The 26,005-nt window shown below is 33.5% G+C and overlaps 1 long non-coding RNA gene and 1 pseudogene across 1 annotated transcript in view; one reads left to right on the top strand and one right to left on the bottom strand.

Annotated features, from left to right (window-relative positions):
- Nucleotides 1-26,005, bottom strand: part of LOC141506657 (uncharacterized) — a 103,770-nt gene that overhangs the window by 68,121 nt on the left and 9,644 nt on the right. Inside the window, exon 2 of the long non-coding RNA XR_012473957.1 lies at nucleotides 16,141-16,276. This is a non-coding gene — a long non-coding RNA (uncharacterized LOC141506657). The remainder of the gene's footprint in view (nucleotides 1-16,140; nucleotides 16,277-26,005) is intronic.
- LOC141507153 (actin-related protein 2/3 complex subunit 1A pseudogene) lies at nucleotides 3,408-4,567 on the top strand (annotated as a pseudogene).

The raw sequence follows: 26,005 nt of genomic DNA, 5'->3' as shown, positions 1-26,005 counted from the left end.
AGTAAGTGGCTTCAAGGAGAAATATTTTGGTCAGCTCTTCAGGGAATCATCTAAGATCCTAGAACTTTAGCGTTGAAAAGTTAACATAATATAAAAAGTTAACGTAAATATAAAAGTTAAAAAAATAACTTCTAAACCCTCAAGGCATCAAAATTACAGTACTACAGAACTGTTGTGATGGAAAAATATCTCAGCAGTATCACTGTGGCTCCCAAGGCACTCCTATATTAACATATCCCAAGAGTGGTCATTGAGCTTTTTCTTCATGGAATTCTCCCTCCAGGGAGAGGGAATTCATTATGCATGAAAATTACATATTCCACTATGAGGCAGCTCCAATTTCTATGCATTTTAAAAATGACAATAAGTCTAAATTGACTCCTTTTAAATTGTCACCAGTTGCTCCTAATGCTGCCTTCAGTAGTAAAACAAATGAAGTTTAATTATGCTACCACAATTTTCATTCTTTTCTTTTGGTTTTTCTGTCATGTCTGACTCTGTGACATCATTTGTGATTTTCTTACCAGAGATAATAGAATAGTTTGACATTTCCTTCTCTAGCTTATTTTTTTTTTAATAAGATAACCCTCAAATAGTTGAAGATAATAATAATGCTCCACTGGCATCTAGGTGGCACATTGGATAGAATTTTAGGTCAGGAGTTAGGAAGACTCATCTTTCTCAGTTCAAATATGCCCTCTGACATTTACTAGGTCTGTGAACTTGGGAAAGTTTTTTAACCCTGTTTGCTCCAGTTTCCCTAATAAAATGAACTGGAGAAAGAAATGGCAGACCACGTTTGTATTTTTTTTTTAGGTTTTTTTTTTTTTGCAAGGCAAATGGGGTTGAGTGGCTTGCCCAAAGCCACACAGCTAGGTAATTATTAAGTGTCTGAGACCGGATTTGAACCCAGGTACTCCTGATTCCAGGGCAGGTGCTTTATCCACTGTACCACCTAGCTGCCCCTCACATTTGTATTTTGCCAAGAAATCCAAAAATGGCATCACATGGAGTCAGATATGATTGAAAATGAGTAAATAACAAAGCATAAACCATTTTCCTCTTATAGTTTCTCAAGCTTAAATCTATCTTCAGTTCCTTCAACTGATTTGTGTCTGATATAAAATCAGGAGCCTTTAAAATACTTTTTTGCTCCTCTTTAGCTTATCTCCAGAATAATATCTTTTTAAAATTTTGGCATTGAGAAGAGCACAAAGTTTTCCTTATATGTTTTGACCTATGCAAAGTATAGAGGGAATATCCATTCTTTATCTCTGGAAGTTATACCAAGTTATGCAAAACAAAGTTACATTAATTTTTTTTGACAGCTACATTATGCTGATGACAGATTATTTTTTGGTTCACTGAAACTCCCACATCATTTTCAAGTAAACCACTATCTATTTAGATATTTAGAGATATGTTTATAACTCTCCATCTTCTCACTTGAATGTTGATTTTTTTGAACCCTAATATAAAGACTTTACATTTATTCCTATTAAAGTTTATCTAGGGCAGCTAAGACTTGATTTCAAATGTGATTTCAGACACTAATTACCTAACTATGTGACCTTGGGCAATTCACTTATCCCCATTGCCCTTGCAAAAACAAAACCAAAACCCAAATTATCTTAATGAATTCAAACTTAAGTTTTTGGATCTTAACAGTCATCTGACATGTTAGCTATTCATACCAGTCAAGTAAACATTTGATGAGTGTTCCATATATTTAGCAACCTCTCAATTATTGAAACAGATATCAAGCAACATAAGAACAAGTACAAATGCTTGAAACTTTTCCCCCACTATGTGTCCCAAAGTTGACCTAAATAATTAATGGCTACTCTTTGAGCCCAAACTTTCAAGCAGTTTCATATTTGTGCCATAATATTTTTTTAGCTCACATATCTTCCTTATTTATATGATAATAAGGCTCTTGATCAAATAATTTACTAAAATCTAAGGAAATCATATATTACAATACTCTTCTTATCTTTTTGCTAGTTATAGAATCCTATCCAAAACAAACAAAACAGAAGACCCTTTTCTTGGTGATGTGCTGGCTCCTAATATGTCTACTTCCCCCCCTCTATGTATTCACTAAATATCTCTTTAATAATTCAACTCACTTTAGAATTTTCCTAGGAATCAAAGAAATGACTACTGTCCTATTTGTAGACTGTTTTATTTTCTTTTTTAAAAATTTATGACATCTGCCCTCTGGTCCTGTGGTAACACTTACATTTTGTAGTTTTTCTCATGTATGAGCTAGAGTGGTTCAGCAATCACAATGAACAATACTTTTATTACTTAAAAATGTACTCATATAGACCATGTGACTTGAGTGCATCCAAGACTGTTAGACATTTTTAGATATGGGACATTGGAATTTAATTTGTGATTTCATAGAGGACGTCTTGTTGGGGAAAATGCCTCTTTTAATGCAGTTTGATACTCTCTCTACGATTAAGTGTTGCCTAGAGAACAGAGAAGTTACATGACTTGCCCAGGGTCATATAGCTATTATATGTCAAAGGAAGGATGATATACCTTCTTATCTTCTGTATCTACTCCTTGTTAAACAGTTTTGATCAGTCAGTACTACTAAAGGGATCAGAAATATCTGTGGTTGTTTCTGGAGAGCAATTTGGAACTATGCCCAAAGGGCAACAAAAATGTGCATACACTTTGATTCAGCAATACCACTACTGGGTCTATACCCTGAAGAGATGATGGAAAAGAGTAAAAGCATCACTTGTACAAAAATATTCATAGCAGCCCTGTTTGTGGTGGCAAAGAATTGGAAATCAAGTTAATGTCCTTCAATTGGGGAATGGCTTAGCAAACTGTGGTGTATGTATGTCATGGAATGCTATTGTTCTATTAGAAACTGGGAGGGAGGGGTATTCAGGGAAGCCTGAGTGAGATGAGCAGAACCAGAAAAACACTGTATACCATAACAGCAACAAAAACTATGAAAGTACAGGAATGAGGAAATAGATGATTTCAAAAAAAATGGACTTATATGAACTGATACAAAGGAAAGTAATTACAAGCAGAATTTTTTCTATAATATCTTTGTGAATATCAAAAAGTGAACATTTGAAGGACTTTTACAACCTGATAAAGAATGAAATGAGCAGAACCAAGAGAACAACTTATATAGTAACAACAATGTAAAAGCAAACAATTTTGAAATTTCTAAGAACTTTGTTCAATACACTGACTATACACTGACTATTCATGATTCCAGAAGACTGACAATGAAGCATACTATCTATTAAAGAGCTGTTACAGAATTAGGGTGCAGAATGAGACATATATGCTTTTACATACAGGCATTGAGGCAATTGTTTTACCTGACTAAACATACTTGTTAGAAGTAATTTGTTGCCTGGAGTTTCTTCATGTCATCTGACCAGAGTCCATCCACTCCAGGACCCAACTCAGATTATTGTTTTTTTTTTAAAACACTAAAAATAATATCATTACATCAGTTTTTACTAGAGCTCTCCACTATGCTTGGAACACAGACCATTCTCTAATGATTACCTTTAGCCCTAATAATCATGAATTCCATATATTCAAGAAGAATGGGAGCCGATGATTGAAAGCCCATGAACCAAAGGAACACAATGGATTCTTTGTAGGTATTAACTGAATTCCCAAGAAAGATCAAATTATAATTTGTGATGAAGACCATAATTCCCTTGTCTATAATGAGTGATGACCTCTGGAAACCAAATCGGTTGATCCTGAGATTAATCATGTAGTCACCTTTGTGAAATGATCTCCTAGAGAATAAGTTTGCTGTGGATAGATGAGCTCAACTGATTTCCATATGCTACTTTGTGTATGAAAATGACTGGTGAGCAACCACATAAAAAAGCACATAAAAATTTTGTTCTTAGCAAGGACTTGTATCTCAAAAATGTTTTGCTAGCTGCTAGACCTTTTGACATCAAATGAGGAGTTTTGTTGTGCCTATTAAAGAAGTTGATGAAAAGTCAACGAGTACCCCATGGGGTACCAAGATAGCTTTTGGTCAACTATTGTCAGAATTTGGTGGTACCAGAAGTGGGTATCATGGGGTTAATTTTTCTATCAGTGAGAACCACCTCACTAGGGTAAGCCTTGATAAGTACTATATCAGTTTCTGAAGGCTCCAAAAACATGATTTCATAATTGAAAACAGTGCCTTTCACTCTTCAATTTGTCTCTGAGAAAAACATAGTGACTTCTGGTCATGGCTGCTGTCCAACTATGTTTAATTTTAATGATCATGGTTCTTTGACCTTCATTTCCAAATCAACCATTTATTCTCCAAATCAGCCAGCACAATATCTCTGCCATGAAATGCTTCAGAAACATGGACAAGAGAGCCACGACTGAGGATTGCAGCACTGCTCCAGACATGCTAAATCAAAACAGTATCATCCAAGTGTTTATTTATGAAGTGGACTAGCAAGACTTCCCCAAATTCTAGACTACTGGACTTGATGGAGCAATGACAATTTGGGATTTCAAGACTTTAGAGCCATCAATTCAGGGGTTATATATCATGTGAAACTTTATTTCTGTTGTCTATCATGACTGACACTTATCAGAAAATATCTCTTACAGATATTCCTTCTTTTTTATTTTAACATAATTGGTGCAAGAATTAGTTTTTAATAAAAAATCAGTAGTGATGTCTTTTTGACTAGTTATTCCATCTTGTCCAAAGCTGCTTTCTTATAATTTATCATGGGCTGTAGCCATGCTAAATTAAAGGGAGACTTTATATAAATGACCTACTAGAAAAATTGTAAAAAATTCAGGAATTTTTTTTTTTATAATAGAGTAGAAGTTGGAAAGAGAAAATAGATTTTTGTTACTATGAAAAGTCAGGAGTACCTGCAGATGTGAAATGTTGCATGTACTTTTAGTTGAAGTCATTGTGCTGTAGGAGAATTTATTAGTTTCCTGTGAAGAACTCATGATTCTGAACTTGGAGTTCTGTTATAAAAGAAAACAAATTTATTAAAAAGTTACCACAGCACAAAAGATAGAAAGGGAGAGATAAATAAGATTTCCTCAAAGGTCATATGATTTGGGGCACAGCAGTTTTACCAGGCAGGCCAGAGGCTGGTTTAACTTGTGCATTAGGAGGTTAGAGAATATAAAATTAAGAGAGTTAAAATTCTTTAAACATGATTTTGGTGCAGCAGCTTTACCAGGAAGGCTAGTGGCTGATTAACTAGAGCATTAGAAATCAGAGAGTGGGATACTTTCTAGTTCCTCCTTAAGTACCCTTGCCTTGGGATCCATGGGAGGGATGGTATTTGGGGAGTCTTGTAGTGGAGAGATTACAATAGGAGGTGTGGCTGTAGGATAAGCCCCTACTTGGTTTAACATGGCATATTATCCAGTGTGTAATCTAGCATCTAACTTGACCTTTTGGTAAACTCATGGCGAGGATCAAAGTAAAAGTCAAGTGCAGAAAAAGATTGAAAAATTTCTTTGCAATTGCAGTATTCCTTTATGCTCATAATTCCCTGCATCAATTGTTTTATTACTTTTTCATTGTTTCAAGTTGTTATAAGAAACATTCCACAAGGTGTGAATAATCTATAAATTTAAAAATAATTTAATTTAATAAGTAATTTTAAAATAAAACATATTAACAAAACAATTATTTTTCAAATATATGACATGAACATAAATTCAATATTAATTTAGTGCTTGCCATTTGGAAATTCTTGAACTATGTGCAGAAGAAAATGAAAGGTTTAGATAACACTTCATCAATTACTTTTAAATAATGATGTTACTACATATGGATCAATTAGAAAACAATACAAGCCACAGTGTATCATAGAGACACCAAATACTAGGGAAGGCCAAGAAAATGAATGTAAAAGAGAAGTATGGGGTCAGTTTTAGAAGGGAATATATTCAAGTTAGGGAGAAAGAAGAAGAAAAGGCTATATTAGAATTTTTCCAGAAATCAATCAAGTTCATCAGTCATTTTTTAAAAATCAGAATAACATTCATACTTCTTCAGTTTCTGAGTCTCTCATTTGCCATTAACTTTCTTTTTATAACAACAGCAACAGGCACAAAAACGATCAAGATTAAACACCATCATCAAAAATAAATTTTTATATAACATTTTAAAGTTTTTAGAAGGCTTTTCAATATTATTTCATTTGATCTCAAAGCAAAGTAGGAGGCAAGTGCTATTTATTTACTCAATTTATAGTGGAAAAATTGAGATTAGGAGAGGCTGTATGCAGTTTTCTGGACACAGACTGTATGTACCTGAGGCTGTATTTGAATTCTGGTTTTCCTACACAAATTTTAGTGAATCTTTTTTGCTGTCATGTCACATCTATTGTCTAATTATACTCTTCCCTCTTCACTTCCTAGTGAGTCATTTCATTTAACAATTAAAAAATAAAGAAAAAAGTAATTTTAGCAATACCAGATAACACACTGAACCTATCTATCAATAGAAATGCACTATTTTATCTTCCCTTTTGTAACAGTCCTTATGATTTTTGAAAGCCACCTATTCAATAATTTGCTAATTATTTCATGACCCTGGGTTTTAGTTTATCTTGTCCAATAAAATTGCATTCATTAATGACAGCTATTCTTTTATCATCTTGTCATTTTTTAAGTTTTGGGTAATAAATAATAGAATAATAAAAGGTGTTAGATTGACAGATGTCAAGTTGTTATTCTTTTATTCCCCATTAAAATAAGAATTAGGTTATTGAGATATTCTATAAAAAATAACTTTGAAGCTCCCCCCCAAAATTTGTTTCTATAAAACCTGATATCAATTAGAAAAACAGGAATTAAGAACATCTGAAAAAATATTTGTTCTCTCTATTCTAGGCAAAAGATCATTGTATTTAGAAGAGAAAACTAAAACATTGACATGTTGGAATGTGTTTAGAAAATGCAAATAGAATAGAGACATAATTGAAGACCATGACATATGAGGGTCTGGATGTAGTACATGAATTTTTTTTATTAATCCACGATGAAACTCTTTGAGGACTTGAATAGTTTCCATGAAAAAGAAAAGTTTAATTCTGTTTGGCTCAAGAAGGAAGAACTAGGAATGATAGAAGAAGATAATATTTATGTATAGGTTAGAGTGAATGATCTTTGTGGTTCTTTCCTCAAAGATTGTGTTATTTTATGGAAAAAAATGTGCAAGACTTATCTGGCAGGGTCAATGAGTCATTGAATTTTAGATTAAATAATCATACCTCCAATTATTCATGTATGAGATATCAGTCTGATTTAGTGTCATAGTAGTAGTAGTAATGATAAGAATGCAAATGTAAGAGATCTTTCTAGTAAAATTCATAAGTTTAATTGACACATTTGCTAGATGAGATTAAGGAATAGAAAAAATAAATATGATGGGCAATCAGATTTAGAGACAAAAACAATAGATTGAATCAAAATTCATTCCTCTTATTTATTAGCCAGCTGACATTCTGAAAATTCTATAAAAACTTTGAGTTATTACTCTTCCCTTCAAGGATTTTGCCTGCTTCAACTATAAATTCTATTTGAGTAACTTCAAAGTTTATTATTCTGGACTTCCAATCTAATATTTGTAATGACTTCACAGTAGTGATCCTGTTTAGGAAATAGGTAATTGCTTTCTAGTAGTAGATGGTGCATACAGTTTTGTACATGGTGAGTTTGAGTTGTAAGACATCCTAGGATAGCTACTGTGAAGTCATCACAAATTTTAGACTGGAAATGCAGAATTATAAATTTTGAAATTACCCAAGTTGAAATGATAGTTGAAGGCAACAAACTCCATGAAGGAAAGTTTTTGGAGAAAAAGACAGAAAGGCAAAGTCTGGTTCTAGGGATATGTTTGATAAGTAATAGGTAGTTGATAGAGAGAAAAGAAGAGAAGGAGGTAGTTGGAAGACACTCTGTTATTGTACAGTAGATTCAGAGTTGGAAGACTTAGAAGGTGATCTAGTCATTTTACAAATGAAAAAAATAACTAAAACTGAGGGAAGTGAAGGGATTTATTAGCCTAAGTCACTTAGAGGGCATAGATAGTAAGCATCGGAGGTACGATTTAGACTAAGATCCTATGATTTCAAATATAGATCTTTTTCTACTATACTTGGTGCCACAGAAAACAAAGTGATGGGAAGAATTTCAATAAAGAATGATTATTCAACAACGTTAGCTGTTAAAGAAGAGAAAAGAATTAGAATTGAGAAAAGATTCATGAATTTGGAAAGATCATTCATAAATTCAAAGAATGGGTCCAGTAGTGTGGAACTATGTAGCAAGATTGCTTCTGGCACTAACTACCTCTGTGACCTTGAGCAAACTATTCAATCTTTGTGGGCTTTAGTTTACTCATCTGTAAAATGAGGTTTATGGGCCAGTTCTAGATCTATGATACTATGATGGAGACCTCTTTCTTCATAATATCCAACTCATGACAAGTCAATCCATATGTAATATTCATGCAATAAATATTTGTACAAATTCTTGAACTATGTGCTAGGGAATTACATAATTATCATTAAAGACAATATTTACTTCTAACTTCAATTTTGTAACCTTGAACAAGTCACTTCCTCTGACTAGACATCTATTTACTTTTCTATAAAATGAAGTAGACTAAAAGTTATTAAAGTGGTCTTACTTACAAAATGCTAATTTTCTGTGGCATATCAGTATCAACCTTTCTAGTCTAGCCTATTCTCTCTTCCATATTCCTATATTAAAAATTAAAACTAAAAATTACAAAATGGACATAGAAAATAAACAGAATAAATGTGGTTAAAAGTTTTTTTTTTAACTGAATTCATTTTGAGCTAGTTTTTTAAGCCCAAATAATTCCATTGAATACTTCTTAGGATGGGTAACTGGAAACTTCATCCAATTACTATCTTTTCTTCCCTCCTTTCCTCTCTTTACAATCAAAACAAACAAATAAAAAATGAGCAGAAAGAAATGAGGAAACACCTAAACAAAGCTGCAACATGAAGGTGTTCAAAGCCTATGGAGAAATAAAATTACTACACTAAATTTTGGCAGCAGTTCATTTTCTTTGACAAAGAGGAAATGTAATTGAGAAGCTATTGTTCAAGGCACTAGTTATATATTTAAGAGTCTTTAAAGAATATGAATAAAGCAAAATGAAAATTCCATTATGTCTTTATTTAAAAATTATGTTCAGAATCTATTTAAATACCTTCTTTAATACCTGAACCTTTTGTTGTGAAATTAGCCAATATAAGGCACCATTTGTTTTGAACTTAAGCAGGAAAAGATCATGAATTTGTAAATTAAGTCTTTTTTAAATGAACTTATTGAGACTTTGGTAACAGAATTCCTACCCTCATTGATTCATACTGATGAGGTATTATGAATATTTGTCAAAAGAGAAAAATGTTTTGAGTGTACAAATTTCACATGAGGTATGATGAACTTGCCAAATGTGTCTCTATTAAGAAACATGGTGATGTTTTTCTCCCTTAAGGTTTCTTTCTTTACCCTGACATTAAAATCCTGTAGTCCTTAATGTTGGTATGGGCTGTGTTCCAGCCATTGACTTTTAATTTAAGTAAGTTGTTTGGAGCTTTGAAAACATTTTCCATCGAAATTAATGCTTCACGTGGTGGTTAGTTTTCCAAGTCTACTTAATCATAATGTAACTGAAATATGATATAAATAGTTTTATAAAGTCTACTCACTAGGGAGAACAACATTTCTAAGATAAAGGGGGATAGTCCAACAACATTACCTTTGGTGTGCAAGGGTAGTATGATGGAGGCAGAGATATCTGTCAGTTATTACTTTCTTTCTATTCTCTTACCTGCCAGAAATTGGGAAGCTGAACTTTCTCCTTGCCAAGACAGTAGGAATGATTCCCTCTTAATCTAGTAGATGATAATAATCAGAAAGAGCAGTGGTGTCAAACTCAAATAGAGACAGAATTTACTAAATTTTATATAAGGAAAAGTATAAGAGCTCCATATTGATTTAGAAAATCACATTAGCATTATGTAGTATTTTTATTTTTTAAAATAAATGTTTGGTCTGTACTCAACAGTGTTGTTGAATTATGCAAATGAAACCAGCTGACTGAATGTTTGACACCTTTGTGGGAGAGCTTAAAGAGAAGACTTGGATCAGAAAGACAGGCAAAATCCTATCTTTTACATATTGGCTATGGTCTTCTCAATGATGCAAAAAAAATCTCCAAGACTGTAAATACAACTCCTCAGTTGGGGCTTTTTACACCAGGAGAAATCATAAATCTAGCTTTTGAAAAAAAAAGTCATCAAAGTACTAAGAATCAGCAAATTTTCTATGTTGATTCTTTTCTCTCCTTTAAAGTAAAATACTTTAGCTAGAATTTTAAACTCACAAGGGATCTTAAAGAGAGACTAATTTTATTTGATTGAGGACACTGCATATAAATGAACAAGAATTTATTGAGTGCCTACTATATACCAGACTATACTAGGGATTAAGGAAAGGAATACAAAAAAATGATAAAAAGATCTATCAATAATCTCAAGGGGTTTACATGTTTTATGCATATCTTTAACTCTTATCTTATTCACTCATCTTTTTTTCTCATAAAGGGTTGCTTGAAATAAAAAAAGGACAATGAAAGATAGGAATGAATAGTTTATGAGACAATTTGAAAACCATCATAAAAACGCAAAGTATATCATTTAAGTTTTAGCAAAGTACTGGGAATAGAACCTGAAAAGACACATCTCTTATCATAGTACAATGGGAAAATAAAAGCTTCACCTTGATTGTGGGAACTATGATAAGAGATGTGTCAGAAACCTTCTTCTTTTATTGGAGGACATTATAAACTTGCATCAAAATAAGACAGTAATGTATACAACAGAGACTCTCAAAATGTGATCCAGGGATCTCTGGGCATCTTAAAGAGCATTTTAGGAGATCAATGGGGTAAAAAATGTTAATATTTTTTATTAATTAATTAATAATTTCTTATGTAGAAATATATATATTTATATAGAAACAAAAGATTTTTTTGAGTCTTCAGTGATATTAAAGAATATTAAGGCATTCAAGGATGAATGGAGGCAGCTAGGTATACAGTAAATTGAATGTCAGGCCTGAAGTCAAGAAGAGATCTTCCTGAGTTCAAATATGGTCTCAGGTACCTACTGACTGTGTGACCCTAGGCAAGTCATTTAAGTCTATTTACTCAGTTTCCTCATCTGTAAAGAGAGCTAGAGAAGCAACAGTAAACCATATAGTATCTTTGCTGAAAAAAACCCTAAACGAAGTCACAAAAGTTGAACAATCATGTTCAATTTTTCATTTTTCATTTTCATTTTCATTTTTCAATCATGAAAAATAACAAACAACAAATTGAAAAAGTCTGTAAATTACTGGCATAGAGAAATAGAAAGAAGTAAAGTTGATTTAAAGAACTTTCACAATTTTCAATGGCTAGATGTCTAGTGAGATAGAAAGTATTTTCTCAGGAGTTGGAACTGTAGACAATCACACACAAAAAAATAGAACCCAATGTGTTACATGGGAACTAATCCGAGGTATGTGGAAGAGGCTCAAAGTCAGAAACTTGCATTGAAGAAGGAGAATAGCAATCATAATACCTAAATACAAACACAGAGTAAAGCAGAACTAGGAGATGATACGTTAAATAAAATTGCATTCTAAGCTGGTATAATTAATCAAAAAACAGGAATCAAGCTTCTTCTCCTACTGAATCCCATATTGTCTTTGAACCAATGCATTCAGACCAGGTTCTTTTCTGGAGAGCACTAATATTCAAAGAGAGGGATTAAGTTCCTCTTTTCAAACTTCCTGTTTCTTTTTACCTCACCCTAAAACAGGAGGAAGAATATCTCCAAACTTAGATTTGAGTCAAATAGAAAGCAAAATGTAGGTCAGATATAAGACTGTTATTTATTTCCTTTACACAGCATAAATGCTAGCTCAAAAAAATTTTTCTAAGCTGATTAATAAAATTTAAGCAAACTAATTTATAATAACTATAAAACTTTCCAGTAGTTTGATACTTAACCCAAAAAGTATGAAATATTCTCTAGGATTGTCAGGCACCTCAACTTGTACTGCCTTCTTCAAGATCCATGTGTTCTGGCAAACTAAGCCAGGGATAGTACCTTTTTGGTGGTTATCTTTTCTTTGTAGGAATTATCTCTCATAGTGAAGCCAGCACTGATGGAAGAATTACACAACTCTTAAACTCTCAGCTCCACAAGTTTGCCTCCAAAGTTGCAAACATCTATCTTGGGATCACAATTTGATCCAGTATATTAGTGAAAAAAATCTCAAAGTAAAGAAGCAAGGCAGGGTATTGATTCAGGCAGAAGAGGGGTCCACTAGCAAGGAATACCTCACCATTTCTCCTAGGGTGAGGGAGACTATTGCCCTCCAATTCCTTCATGGGGTAGGTCAGATGGTCTTATAGGCTATATATTTTAGAAGAAAGGAGAGAGAGAGAGAGTGTTCTCACTGCCTTGTAGGCGGGTCTGAAAACCAAGTTTTCCTGCCTGACAATGTCTTCCCCTTTGTTATACATATGTCATGAACTGTCAAACATTTTATACTAAGAAGACAAAAGCAATCATCTACCAAAAGTGTGTGACTTGAGTTAACCTTAATAAAACTATTTTCTTAACTTATTTTCCATCATACTTAAAATTCCTAACATTAGCAGCACCACAATAGTCATGGCTTATTATGTTACCTTGGAGGGAATTACTGTACTCATGATTTTTTTTTACCAGAAATTCATTTGCCTAATTAACTTATTGTTCTTTTGCTTTCCCCAATATTAAAACAAAAGAGCCTGTGGTATGGAAGAGAAAAAAGAAATATGTGTCAGAAGAATGACATTCTGATGAGGAAGAAGGGTGCATCCTACATTCAGATTTCAGACATGAGGATTTAAATCTTGGTTCTGCCACTGATTACCAATTTGACAATTTACTTAACGATAAAATAAAAGATAAAGAGGAGAGTCCAGGAAAAAAAAAACCCAACTTCTTAGGGGCAGTGAGACAGTCTTGGGGACAAAGTGCTAGAAGTTTGGAAGACTTGAATGTCTAAGGTCCTATTTCAGTTATAGATCTATTTCCAAGACTGATAAGGAACTTTAATAATGGGACCTGAGAAAAGAGGAAATTGAAATAAACTTTTTTTTAATATAGGTTTCTTCCTGTCTTTTTTTTTTTTTTTTTTAGGTTTTTTGTAAGGCAGATGGGGTTAAGTGGCTTGCCTAAGGCCACACAGCTAGGTAATTATTAAGTGTCTGAGACCGGATTTGAACCCAAGTACTCCTGACTCCAGGGCTGGCTTTATCCACTATGCCACCTAGCTGCCTCTTCTTCCGTTCTAAAGGACATTTCCCCTAAGGTGGAAGGCACAGTTAACTACAACAAGACAGGAAACAAGGAATTAGAGAAGATTTTTACAATTTTCGGAAGGATCATTAGTTCATAGATCTAGAGTTGAAAGATCCTTAGAGGGTAAGGAAATAGAGATTGAGAGAGATTGACTTGTCACAAAGAATATGACAAATAAAACACATATCTGAGGTAGCATTTCAAATCAGACTTTCCTGATATCAACACCAGTGATCATTAATAACAACAACAATGATAGTAACTCCTAGCATTTATAGAGTACTTTAAGATTTGTGACAAAGTTTACAAATATCTGACTTGATCTTAATAATGATGATGATGGGGCAGCTAGGTAGTACAGTTCATAGAGCACCAGCCCTGGAGTCAGGGCTACCTGGGTTCAAATGAGACCTCAGACACTTAATGGTTACCTAGTTGTTTGGCCTTGGGAAAGCTATTTAACCCCACTGCCTTGCAAAAATTAAATAAAGGATTAAATAAAGGAAATAATGAAAATAAGGGAGGGGATGAAATTTTGCAGGGCTTCCAACCATTTCCCAATTTTTCCAGGTCATAAAAATAATGATGATGATGTTTGTCCTTCATTCTCAAAGAAGACTAACAGGAAGGTGATGCCATGACAAGCAAGTGAATTGGATTTGAGTGACGGGTGTTCTGTACCAAGTCACCAGTCTCACTGTCTCTTCAAAAGCCAATGGCCAGATATGAGTCAGGATGATTGGAGATGCTCCTGGATGTGAATCAGTCAGTACTTGCTCAAGGTCACACATAGCTTATAAGTGTAAAATGTTGGAGGTTGAATTTGAACTCTGTCCATTGTACTCTCTAGATACCCTTCTTAATGATATATCTGAGAAGTAAAGCCTTATATTTTCCTCATTTTAATAGATAAGAAAACTGAGACAAACAGAAGTTAAATGATTTTCCCAGGGTCATACAATTAGTGAGTTTCTGAGGAAGAATTTGAATTCAAGTCTTCCAAACTTCTAGCACTTTGTCCCCAAGACTGTCTCACTGCTCCAAGAAGTTGTTGTTTTTTTTTCCTGGGCTCTCCTCTTTATTTGGAAACCAGAAAACAAGGAAGAAATCTTAATCCAATACAATCTAATAAACATTTCTGAAAGACCTACTATTTGCCAAACACTAATATTTTCATTGGGATACAATTAATAAAATGAAAGATAACCCCTGCCCTCAAGGAATTCACAGAGGACAACAAACAGAAGGAGTTTGGAAAGGTGGATTAGTAAAGGAAGGAAACCCAGGATAATAATTGTGGGTGTGATCTGGCATCTTGCTAAAAGGAGGTGAAACTTGAGACAATAGTAGGTATAGGGTGGGGCAATAAAAATTCAGTTTCTGCTCTCCATAAAGTAAGGCATTGGGAGGAATTTAGTACTTAATCCTTCAGCCCTCCACTCAAGAGGGGAGGTCAATCTAGGTTTGAATTAGCAGCATGGTGATGAAGTTAGAGATGATTAATTTTGGAAAGAGCATATTTTCCTTGGATTTGAAATCTGGTAGATTTCAAAAAAGAACAAAAGTAAAAAAGACTAAGAAAAAGGCTTTCAGATTTACATAATTATAGAAAGTTGTAAATACTAATTGTATAGGTAGATGTAGTGGCAGGAAATATACAATGAGGAAATCCATCTTGGAGATTGGTGCAGAAATCATTGCAGGGTTGTCTTACAAAAATGTAACAGAGATGGTGAAGGTAATCAAAATAATGGGGGGGGGGGATCACAGATAATGGTAATATTCCCAAAAGGCAATAGAAAGGACTTCTCTATGCCTTCTTTTTCTTCTTTACAAAATATTTATGAAAATGTTCTGCATACATATTGTGGATGTGAAAAAATAAGGAAACTAGCAACTTTGCAAAAATAATTTCCTACAGCAGACTATATTTCTGAAATGTACAGAGAATGTAGGATCCCACTGCATTCACTATTTTTAAAATATTTTCTATCCTAGTCCACCTCCAAAGATAAACAAACAAAAGTAAAGCTCAGTAGAATCAATTGACCTTAAAGACAGTGGTCCAACAAGCAGTCTCTCATACCTGAGTTAAGACCATGAAAACTTCCATAGTTAAATATAGCCACAAAATTAACTCTTCTGAATTACTCTCTAATTGTAATTTCCAGGTGTAAAACAAGAAGTATCTTCATTACATATGTTTGCAACTGTGATGAAAGATGTCTAATATCACCCCAGAGAAAAGATGATTTTTTTTCCTGTAGGTGGGTGGGTGAGATCCTCTAGATATCCTTATTTGTGAATAAATTTTTTGTTTGACTTGAACCTCAGCACATTTAAGGGTTTCCTTAATAAGACCCACAATTGCTGGGTTTGGTGGTGTATGCTTGCAATTTCTATTTTTGGGAGAAGTTGATGATTGTTTAGGATCAGGAGTTCTGAGTTGCAATGGGCTAAGTTAGTCAGGAGTCCATATCACATCTGATACTGATATTCTGAGTTCCCAGGAGTAAGGGGGTCACAAGCTTTCATAAAGAGAGACAAAATGGCCCTGGTGAAAAATGATGCTGTCAAAGCTTCCATGCTGCTATGGTGGTCAGGACTGAGCCTTTGAGGGGCCACTGCACTTTTAGCCATGATGAAATAGGAAGACCTACTCTGAAAAAAAAATTCAAAAGATCCATAACTAAAGAAAAGGACTCACCTTAACTTTTCGTGTAGTAGAAAAATGGATGGAAACATGGTTATTTTCCAGATTATAACATGCTGTTTGATGAACAGCAATGGAGTTCATGTAGCAGTGCAATTTATTTGCAACAGGCCATACAAGTGCATTGGACCTATGATTAAATAAAGGAAAGAATGAAAATAAGGGAGGGATGAAATTTTACAGTGCTTCCAACCATTTCCCAATTTTTCCAGGTCATAAACCATATATTTAACAGAAATTGTTACTAATAATACTATGTGTCTGAGAACCTTGAAATGTCAAAGACTCTGAAGGAACATTTCAGGTAACTCAAAGAACAATGGAAATATGTATGATGGGTGCAAGAAAGCTATAACATTCTCAGTGATGAGTTATGTGCAAGAATTGTCCTAGAGTCATGCATAGTAGTGCATATCTGTAATTTCAGTTACTTTAAATGCTGATTATGGTGAATCTTTTGAGTTTCAAAACTATGAACTATAATGGGCTAAGTCAATTAAGTTCAGCCTTGTTTTGGTGAGCCCCCAAGAACAGAGGACCCAATGAGGGCTGAAGTAGCCCAGAGTTGAAGTAGAACAGATCAAAATACTCATATTGGTTATCAATGAGACAGGACAACCAGACTATTAAATACACAAATGAATAAATGAATGAATGAAAAAATAAATAAAAAGCAAATTAATAGATAGATTATAAATAGATAAATGAATAAATAAAGTTGTCATCCAGGGAATGGGTTATCAGAGAAACTGAAGGAATGCTCATCTATTGAGAATGAGCTTTAATAGATTGATGGCTTTTGTGATAAAATAATTTCCATATTATAATGGAGAGAGGAATGAACAAGGTCACAAAACCTAAGACTGACTCTAGATCTGTCTTTGGCCAACTGCTTAACTTTGCTGAACCTTAAAGGGACAAAGAATTGATAATTTATTATCTAAATAACTGAATAGGGAATCCAAGTGATTGAATTCATAGATAACTTCAAATGTAAATTCTTTCATTATGCCATGAATTGTGTTGCTTGCAGTGCAAGTTTCCTTTCATCATATTTGACCCCAGCTGTGCTTCACATTTTTGCTTTTTTAAGTGTTTTTATTTATATCTTTTTTTCATATATACCACATTAGGGACAAATGAGAGTACAAATATGGTGACTCTATAGTCATAAATGAACAAAAGAATTTGTCATTGGATTACTGTCTCATGTTTGAGCTTTCAATAATTAAGCTAACATTTCTAGGGTATTTAAAAACTCTTTGGTTCTTTGTCCCTTTTGCCCTAGTGTCTATCACTTGGAAATTGTTATTTTTATAAGTGGGAGGGAATCCTATAGAATGAATGCCAATCTATATGTAAAAAAAATTCATTGTCATGACCATAGAATTGATCAACTACTAGAGACAAGTTTCTCAGTAGATAGCTAAACTAGTCCTTGAGATAGCCAGAGTTTTAGTTACATCTTTTCCGGACTGCCACATCCAGCCAGAATTTTCACTTTGCTGCTCTAACTTTCAAAATAATAGTTACCACTATGAGACACTGAGACATGAGAATAAAACTTTGTGGAGCATTAAAGGGTTAAGAAATTTTAAATAATTATTCAAATTTATTCATAGCAGCCCTGTTTGTGGTGGCAAAGAATTGGAAATCAAGTAAATGTCCTTCAACTGGGGAATGGCTTAGCAAGCTGTCATATATGTATGTCATGGAACACTATTGTTCCATTAGAAACCAGGTGGGATGGGAATTCAGGGAAGCCTGGAGGGATTTGCATGAATTGATGCTGAGTGAGATGAGCAGAACCAGAAAAACACTATACAGCTAACAGCAACATGGGGTTGATGGTCAACCTTGATGGACTTGCTCATTCCATCAGTGCAATAATCAGGGACAATTTGGGGCTCTCTGCAATGGAGAATACCATCTGTATCCAGAGAAAGAATTGTGGAGTCTGAACAAAGACCAAGGACTATTACCTTTAATTTAGGGAAAAAAACCTGATATCTTATTGTCTGGTCTTGCTATCTCTTATACTTTATGTTTCTTCTTTAAGGATATGATTTCTCTCTCATCACATTCAATTTGGATCAATGTATATCATGGAAACAATGTAAAGACTGATAAATTGCCTTCTGTGGGGGGTGAGGGGAGGGAAAAAAGATCAGGGGAAAAACTGTAAAACTCAAAATAAATAAAATCTTTATATAAAAAATAATTATTCAAATTTGAATCACAACAACTGTTGCCCAAAGTTCCCAAGTCCAAGAGATAAAAAATCTGAATAGTTTAAAAATATGTAGGAGTTTATTTTTCCAGGCATAACACTTGCTTAAAGGCCAAATACATTGTTTGGCATGGTTTGAACTCTCTCAAAGGAAATGTCCAGTATCTTAGTGATCAGGCTTGGGAGAAAAGTGATAAATTGACATTAATTTTTATTTGTTCAGGTCAAGTCATTTTTTTGGTGGATCAGAATCAGCCAAACTTTGTGACACTTTAAAAGTTTATCAGCCTTTTAAATAATACATGTATGCCCATGATGATGCATATGCTCTAGATACTTATTAATTCTTGTCAGATAATGACTAATAAATAAGCACATTATTGTTTGTTCTGAATTGGTTGTCTATCTATTCTACTTACTAAACATTCATTAATTTTATTTTTTCCTGTATAGACTTGACTTAAATCTGCAAGATTTTTTTCCTTTTTAAGAGATTTACTATACAACATTATGGTAAATAGGGTCAGAACACTACTTGTTTTGTTTTTTTTTGAAACATAGGGTCTACTAATATTAGTTCAAAAACTGAAGGGAAGATACTATGGGGAAATGAGGCTAGAGTAGGTCAGTTGGAAATATTTCTTTAGCTCAAGAAAAGATTTAAGAATTTTACATGATATAAGAAAAAAGAAATCAAATAACAAAACTTGTATTAGATTTTTCCCTTTATTTTTCTGATATATATTAGTCTAAACACCAGGAAGAAATATTTGTTTGGAACAGAAAAACACAAGGAAGAGAGTCTCCTAATGCAGTTTTGATTCCTATATAAATTCTTGCCAAAGTTTAGAAGAATCAAGACATGTAGGAATGAAGTTTTATTTTTGTAAGTTGTGTGCCTTGTGCCCAGAAATAATGTATTAATCCCCTCACAAAATGTATAGAAACACACATATACTCTAAGTGTAAAGCATGCATATATTATATATATTTTAAAGTATTATATATATTAAAATCTCAGATTTTTCTCACTGAAAAGCATTATATAAATATTAACTTCTTACTAAATATGTGTCCAAACAAAGCTTATCTGAACAAGTAGTTTCAATGTTGTAAAATTCATTGCAAATCCTAAAGCGCAATATAATGGTGCTATTCACTGGGCTAGTCCATGGGGGGTACAAATATAGAAATGAGACAGGAATTTAGGTACTCTTTCATGTTCCTTTTACCCCACATATATGTCTATCACTCTTGTAAATAGAATATTATTGTAGGTACTGGGGAAGATAAGCTAACTAAAACATATCCTCTCCCTCAATATAGTTTATAGTCTGTATGCAACATTAAAAATAGTGTTAACATCAATCAAATATCCCAGAACACAATTATGTGCTCATTTTGTAGAGGTGAATCCTGGTTGCTTCTGCCCACACTTGTACTAGAAATATGAAGGTATTTAGACAACTTCTTTGTTGAATAACAATAAATATACATATGAGTATATATGTATATATTTCTTATAAATATTTTTCAAATATTCTCATTTGATCCTCACAACAACCCTGGAAGATAGGTGCTGATATCAGCCTCATTTTTATAGTTGAGAAAATGAACTTGTCCATTAACTTAAGTGACATGTCCACGCTCACACAGCTAGTAAGTATCTGAGGCCACATGTGAACTCAGGTCTTCTTAACTCCATGCTCAATACTCTCTATACACTGAACCACCTTAGTGTTTCTGAGCAAAATTCCATCTAAGACTCAGAGTAGAGGCAAAGAGGTGCAGTTACAAAGGATTGAAACTCTTGAGAGTTTTCATATTGAGATGTATCTTTGTAATGCATGTGTCTGACTCTCAATTCTCTTGACATGATATACAGAAACACCCAAAGAATATTTATTATTTAGCTACCTTTACTTGTCTGTGGTCAGGGCCTGTGCTGGGAATCTAGAAGCTATATACAAAATATAACAAAGAAAGAACTCAGTGATGATGTACTATAGATTCATCTTGAAGGTTGTGCACTTGAATTTTTCATTCTGAATTCAGTTTTCTAACGGGCACATGGTAACAGACAACAGGACTTTTGTAACCCTTCCTTCATTTTTCAAGAACTAATAAGGTAGCTTGGGGTGGGTGGGGGGAGGGGAGTTCACTCTTTTGCCAGTGAAGTTTTTAAGATGAAAGAGTATGGGACCTTGCTGCCATACAAAGTTTAGAGGAGCTGAGACATGAATTTGAATGGGGAGACTCTTTGAATGAGATTGCACATTCACCAAAGATAGATAGGAAACTAGCAACAAGACAGCAGAGTAAAAAATTGTGATTTAGATCTGGGTAAAGCAAGGTGTATGTTCACCAGTTAGAAGCTCAAGGTCCCAGAGAATAACTATGGTAGTTTAGGACAAGACATAGCCTCTACTCTCATGGGAACATGACACTATATATTACTACCCCTCAACCTTTTTCCTATTTCTGTAACTAAGGGAGTAGGAGGCTTCAATTGCCAAAGAAAGAAATTAAAAAATGGAAGTGATGGGGCGGCTAGGTGTTGTAGTGGATACCGGCTTTGGAGTTAGGAGTACCTGAGTTCAAATCTGACCTCAGACACTTAATAATTACCTAGCTGTGTGACCTTGGACAAGACACTTAACCCCATTTGTCTTGCAAAAACCTAAAAAAAAAATGGAAGTGATAGAGGCAGAACTGGAAAGGGTAAATGCTATAGGGATTTTTCATGGTAGAAAGGGAAGAAAAGAATATTTTGGAGATTGGAATCAAGATCTGTTTTGGTCCTACAGTTGTTTTTCTATAGGGAGAGTGGAATAGTGATAGAATTGATTTGATTCTTATTCTTAAACTGGATCTGGATTAAGGAGTGGATCTAAGGGAGGGGTTGAGGTAGAAAAGAAGCTAATGCAATGGCTAGAAAGTTGATGGAACTGTAAAGATAGTTGGGGAGTAAGAAGTGAAGTGAATGATGATTGGAATATGCCTGAATTAGTGGACTGGATGAATATGATGAGTAAGTTACCAATGGGGATTAGAGTGGGACATGGTCAGAGATGCAATTCCAATGATTAAGGGATTAAAACTTTCAAGCTAAGATTTCCTAATGAGACTCAGAAGAACTAATGAGGTGGAGGGAAGAGAAGGAGGAGATGGAAGAGGAAGAAGAGAAAAAGGAGAAAGAATAGAAGGAGGAAGAGGAATAGAAGAGGAGGATGAAAGTAAAAGAGAAAAAGGCCAAATTGAGAGAGAGAGAGAGAGAGAGAGAGAGAGAGAGAGAGAGAGAGAGAGAAAACCAGGCAGAGAGAGACAGAAATAGTGGCACTTTTTTCAAACAGAAAAATTTTTGGAGAAGTTCCAGATTCTTAGCACTAATACTACTATTTGTATGACCATGAATATATACTGTGTTCCTCATCTGTAAAATGGTGATAATTAAACTTTCTAAGTGAGGTCAGGGATATTTGTATTTCTTCCTTCATTTTCTATTTTCGTAAATAGGGAAAATAAAGTGTCTACCCCCAAAGACTGGTAACGAAGAGATTACAGTGCAAATGAATTATTTAGGGCAAGTAATAATTTTGATATAATTTCATTTTGTGATTACAATGATACTGAAAGAGTCCTCCTTACTTTATGCTGAATCAGAATGTTTGACTATGAACAGGTGAAAATGGATTGCATTACTTTCCTCATGTGGAGGCTAAGAATCCACCTACGAGGAACATTACGGAAAGGAGTATTACATTCCAGTTCAGAGAAAGTTTGAATTAGAAGGTCTTTGGTATCTCTTTAAAGTTTGAGAGTCTATGATACTATGACCAGACATTATTATGAAAGCCAACAGTATGTCCAGTAGAAGTGAGATATGGAAGAAATGGAAAGGAGAATTCTCTGTGGAGAATTTCAGAGCTCAGAACTTTAGAGATAGAACAGTTCCTATTGATGGTGAGGCTTAAGATGTGACTTCCATCTACTCCAGATGATTAACATATGGTTCAGACTGAAGTCATGAAAGATTAAAAAAATTGAGAAATAATAAAGTTAGGCATTGTATAAGCAAATATTTTCTGATAGATGTAGAGTGAGATTGAATGGATTAAATTATAAAATTTCTTTGGATGATGGCAAGGAATAGAGTAGGAAGAACAACAGAAATGGAAATGGAGAAGTGAAATGATTTTGTATAGGAAAAATGTTTCAGAAATGATGGACAAAGACTTTGATAGACTAATGTCATTGTATATTTTTGACAAATCAAATATGCTCACTAATGCTACACTGAAATTTTTTTAAACTTTGGACTTTCTTCAGTTTTCACAGCTAGTTGCATTTGATGCTCTTTAAATAACCTTTTAAGTGAAGAAGTGAATTCTTTAAATTTCTTACCTGTTGTCTGAAGCAATGCATTTATTTGTCCTAAACTTACTTTTTTTTCAAGTTTTAAGTGACTTTCTACAAGTTCTCATATTCTAGAATTGATAAACAAGTCTCTGTTCATGCTATTTATCAAATTCTTTGTGATTTGAAGACTTATAGTATATCACCACTCAATCATTTTCTAATCAAGTACCATTAATATTTTCTCTTTCTTCACATCTTCAGTCTCCAATATTTCAATAGCTTCTCTTTTTCTGAACCTTCTTGTTACAATGCAGGCCATCCATCAACCTCATTGTTATAATTTCTTTACTTTAAATTTAGCTAGTTGTACAATGATTTCTTCATATTAGAGTAGAAGAAATTTAAAAACAATAGTTCTTACCCTAATCCCTTCAAACTAATATGATAATTATAGTTCATAACAGCATTTGGCCACATTCCAAATGCTCTTTGCTTTCTTTTCCATTTTATTCACTTGAAAAATATCTTTTGGGTTCATTTTGGAATATTGGTAAAATCCAGAGATGTAGTATAGTATAATGAATGATACATGACTTAAGAAGTCTCCCCTTTGACAAATATACACTATGTCACAGGCAAGTCACTTGAGTTCTCATTGCCTCAAATGCAATTGTAACTCTATCAGTTAAAGTCAAGTTACCATTTTGCACTATGGAAGTTCTTTACACTGATGAAATCATAGGTCTGAATAACAAGTATAATAAGAAGAAAAAATGTGGGATCAGTTCCTGGGAGGGAAGATATTTCTATGTTTGTACTTTTTAAGTTGTCCCATTTGTTTAAGAAATAAGTTCTTTAAAGAATATATTTTCAGGGAGGCTAGATTGCTCAATGGATAGAGCACTGGCCCTGGAGTCAGGAGTACCTGAGTTCAAATCCAGCCTCAGACACTTAATAATTATCTAGCTGTGTGGCCTTGAGCAAGCTACTTACTTAAACTCCATTTGCCTTGCAAAAACCTTAAAAAAAAAGGAATATGTTTTCAGTCCAACACACACACACACACACACACACACACACACACACACACACACACGGAGATATGGGTAATTATCATTTAGCAACAGAAGATTGACCATGAGTTTATCAAGAACTCTAAGTGTTATGTTCAGGCAAATTCTGTCTCAACTAATGATGATACTATAAACATCACTTCATTTGCAGTTTCTTACTCTTATTCACACTGAACAGATTGCATTATTTTGTCATATCAAATTACCTATTGAGATATACATAAAACTTTTCCCAGTTTAGAAGAAAAATTTGAAAATCAGGAAAGATATCATTCAAAATAACATTTCTTCTGATACCTATACTCAGTGGTATCAAACATGAGTCCAACCCATGTCTATGAAAGACACTTTAAAAATTATATCTTAGTTACTGCAAGGCAAATGAGAGGTATATGAAAGACCAAAAACTCCCAAAAAAAGAAAATAAAATAGGCTAAATTTAAAGGATGGTACTTAAATCTAAAAAAGAAATATTATTAATAGTGACATCTTCAGTGGATATTCCAGATGGGTCTAGGATTTACTTAAGTTTTCATACCTGGATTTTAAGTACCAATAGATATAAAGCAGTTTAAAAGCAAAATGGCCAATTTACCCAAACTGAGAAATGTTTTAATTAATTGAAGATATTTCATCTAGAAAAGAATGGAACTAATCTACTTTGAAACAAAATGAGAACATAATTTGGATCAGAAATGAATGGGTGGGAAAGTAGCCTAATTCTTCATTTAGGACAGTGCTTAGCACAATTGCTGTTCAAAACACATTGAATAGCATAGCAAGTATTATGATATATTATGAGTAGCTATGCTAAACATAAAAGTCATAAGAGATGAGAATTCATATTCTGTTATAAATTCTATATCTATAATTACTAATTCTACTACAATTCTTCATAATGATAAGAGAAAATATTAGGAAAGTTTCTTAGTACAAGGGAAAGGAGAATGGACTAGAGGCCTGAATTATAATGCTGGTTTAGCTAGCTAACATTTATCTGGCACTTTAAATATTTGAAAAGTGCTTTATATGAGTTATCTTATTTGAAACTCTTAACAACATCATCATGAGATAGGAGCTAGACATGCAATTATCCTTTGTTAAATGAGGATATTTGACTTATCCAAAATTATATAACTAGTAAGTATCTGAAGTAGTATTTGACCCATAGCAGGTCTACCTTGATGTTTCAATATTTTCTCCTATTAAATGCCCCAAAGGGATATTGTTAGAACTAGAAGTAAACAATGAAAAAAGTTTTCTTGTAAACTGTGTTTAAGTTATCTATAAAAAAGAATTCAAACTGACAAAAAATATTCAGTGATCTTTATTAGCTAAGGTTAAATAGCTTCTACATGGCTATTCAGAGATCCATTTTGACAATAAAGGTATTTTAGTTTTCAAAATGAATTTACCAAAGACAGAGCAGGTAGAATGTCCTTCATTATTCTAAAAACTCACACAAATATTTACTTTTGTCTTTCATTTCTAGATTCTCAAAGTCTGAAGTAGCCTAAATTGTCATTGAGTTTCTTTCAAGTTCAAAAAAATTTTGTTTTTATATTTGATTCTGTAAGTAGATTCTCCCAGAACCCATTACTTCTTGTTTCTAACTGAACTTTGTAAGAAATATTTGTTTGAATTGGTACATTAGATCATAATTAGAGATCTTGAGATGCTAAGAAAGTCTCCAAATGAGCCCTTCTCAAAACTCAGGAATAGGTTAGACCCAGAGAGGATCTTGTTCAATATAATAATTACCTATTAGAGAAAAATATTAAAACTCAAAAAGAAGTTGTCTATTTAGTTTCAGTTATTCCATTTTATAGGGCAACTAGGTAATGCAATGCATATAATGTCAGAGCTAGATTCAGGAAAACTGATCTTCCTGAGTTCAAAGACACTAACTGTTTGACCCTGAGCAAGTCACTTAACCTTTGTGATCTCAATTTCCTTACGTGTAAAAGGAGAATAAAATGAAAAGCTACTACAGTATGTTTGCTAAGAAAATACAAATCTCACTTTATAGATTAGAAAACTGAGAATCAGAGAAGTGAAATTACTTGATCATTTTCATTCAACTTTCTAGTAGTAGTAGGCTTTTGCTATATGAGCTATTGTGGTGTGGAGCTCATTCTGGGATCTTGAAATCTGTTAGTGGAATGTCTGCTTTGATAGAAACTAATAAGCTGGAAAG

Source organism: Macrotis lagotis, chromosome 1, assembly GCF_037893015.1.
Source record: "Macrotis lagotis isolate mMagLag1 chromosome 1, bilby.v1.9.chrom.fasta, whole genome shotgun sequence".
NCBI classification, from domain to species: domain Eukaryota; kingdom Metazoa; phylum Chordata; class Mammalia; order Peramelemorphia; family Peramelidae; genus Macrotis; species Macrotis lagotis.
The sequence above is the reverse complement of the archived record's forward strand: the minus strand, read 5'-3'. Positions and strand labels throughout refer to the sequence as shown.